Source organism: Clupea harengus, chromosome 13, assembly GCF_900700415.2.
Source record: "Clupea harengus chromosome 13, Ch_v2.0.2, whole genome shotgun sequence".
Taxonomy (NCBI): Eukaryota; Metazoa; Chordata; class Actinopteri; order Clupeiformes; family Clupeidae; genus Clupea; species Clupea harengus.
In genome coordinates, this window is record NC_045164.1 from 26387496 (window position 1) to 26389995 (window position 2500).

The window sequence follows — 2500 nt, forward strand, 5'->3', positions numbered from 1 at the left end:
GCCTCGCACCAAGGGGGACATGGACACTGCCTTTCCCCTCCTGCCAATTACAGAGCATCAGGCCAATTCCATGGAGATATGAGCTACTGTACGTCAGCCTCGAGGGACAAGGAGAGTGCTCTCTGTGTGTGTGTGTGTGTGTGTGTGTGTGTGTGTGTGTGTGTGTGTGTGTGTGTGTGTGTGTGTGTGTCTATTTCAAAGGATAAAAGGATGGTGGTCTTTCGGGAGGAGAAGGAGGAAGTGTTGTATACATGAACATGTGTGTGTGTGTGTGTGTGTGTGTGTATATATTTCAAAGGATAAAAGGATGGAGGTCTTTTCGGGAGGAGAAGGAGGAAGTGTTGTATACATGAACATGTGTGTGGGTGTCAATATCAGAGTGTGTGTGGGAGTCAATATCAGAGTGTGTGTGGGAGTCAATATCAGAGAGTCAGTGTGTGGGAGTCAATATCAGAGAGTCAGTGTGTGGGAGTCAATATCAGAGAGTCAGTGTGTGTGAGTGTGTGTATCAGAGAGTCAGTGTGTGTGAGTGTGTGTATCAGAGAGTCAGTGTGTGTGAGTGTGTGTGTATCAGAGAGTCAGTGTGTGTAAAGGCAGTTTTCCACCGCAGGAACGCCGGGCTCTTCCCATGTGGCGTGAACGTTTCCAGGAACGGCCCCCTAATCAGCCCTTTCAGCCTCTCTGTTTCCACCGTGGTGCAGGAACTACGGCACATAGCGTAGATGCGGCAGTTATCGGACAGTTTGTTAAAAAAAATCGATATGCTAAGTCTATTTATAGATTAACGTTATGTATAAGGTTAGCCAAATTTACGGTTTTCTAAATATTTCTAAATTTCCTGCTCCACGGAACTACCACACATACTAGATGGAGCAGGAAGTACCACACATACTAGATGGAGCAGGAAGTACCACACATACTAGATGGAACAGGAAGTACCACACATACTAGATGGAGCAGGAAGTACCACACATACTAGATGGAACAGGAAGTACCACACATACTAGATGGAGCAGGAAGTACCACACATACTAGATGGAACAGGAAGTACCACACATACTAGATGGAGCAGGAAGTACCACACATACTAGATGGAACAGGAAGTACCACACATACTAGATGGAGCAGGAAATACGGAACATACTAGATGGAGAAGGAAGTACCACACATACTAGATGGAGCAGGAACTACGGAACATACTAGATGGAGCAGGAAGTACCACACATACTAGATGGAGCAGGAACTACGGAACATACTAGATGGAGCAGGAAGTACCACACATACTAGATGGAGCAGGAACTACGGAACATACTAGATGGAGCAGGAAGTACCACAAATACTAGATGGAGCAGGAACTACGGAACATACTAGATGGAGCAGGAAGTACCACACATACTAGATGGAGCAGGAAGTACCACATATACTAGATGGAGCAGGAAGTACCACACATACTAGATGGAGCAGGAACTACGGCACATACTAAATGGAGCAGGAACTACTTCTCTCTGCGATCGTGACGGCAATTTCAAGCACAACTAAATAATGATGGATCTCTCCAGCGGCAGCATAAACATTAAACCAGTTAAGCAGAGATTTTCTAGACGTTTTCTAACGTTAAGATGACCACACATGTTGACTCGACTGTTGTATTTTGCTATTAAGTTGCTAACACTCAATGAAATGGCTTCATGGCATCTGTAATTATTTGATAAATGAATATACCAGCAATGTTATGATTAATGCAATTAATATACCAGCACTGTTAGGATAAATGTAAGCCTATATTTCAGGTGACGTTTTGCTTGTGTTCATTCAGTGACTGTAACCTCAATAAGCTCACCAAGCTATAATTTATTTAGGTGTGTTCACTGCATCACCTCTGATAAAACAAATATCCTTGCTGATTCTAGAAACCCCAGAGGAGGTCCTTATTTGTCCTGCAGAACACGGACCCTGAAGGAGGTCCAACTGGGGCGGTACCTGCAGAACACGGACCCTGAAGGAGGTCCTACTGGGGCGGAACTTGCAGTCCTGCAGAACACGGACAAAACAGCCCGCGGGTTCCTCCGGCATGGAAACCGCGTATGTTCTGTGTATTTCAGGGCCGAATGCACTGTGAACACTAACTGTGAATGACGAAGTGTGTGAGAGATTGAGACACACTGCTGACACAGAGCCACACACACACACACACACACACTCAGAGAAACTGTACTGAAGGAGAGGACTCTGGAAGAAGAACAGAGAAACGTCCAGGGGAAAGACAACAACAAGAGAAAGAGGAAGAAAGAGAGAGAGGGGGTGGGCAACGACACAGAGAGACACACAAAGAGTGTGTATGTGTGTGTGTGTGTGTGTGTGTGTGTGTGTGTGTGTGTGCAAGCTAGTTCTGGCCCTCTCACAAGCGAGACTTCCCTCATCACTCGACAGTCTGCAGGCTAGCGGCAGGAGCTGTGGTGTCTGGGGGAGCCATTACTGCTGCAGTCCTCACGGCTCCGCC

The 2500-nt window shown here is 46.2% G+C and overlaps 1 long non-coding RNA gene across 2 annotated transcripts in view; it reads right to left on the reverse strand.

Annotated features, from left to right (window-relative positions):
- Positions 1–2500, reverse strand: part of LOC116223178 — a 103494-nt gene that overhangs the window by 29225 nt on the left and 71769 nt on the right. The gene's annotated exons all lie outside the window — the stretch shown is intronic.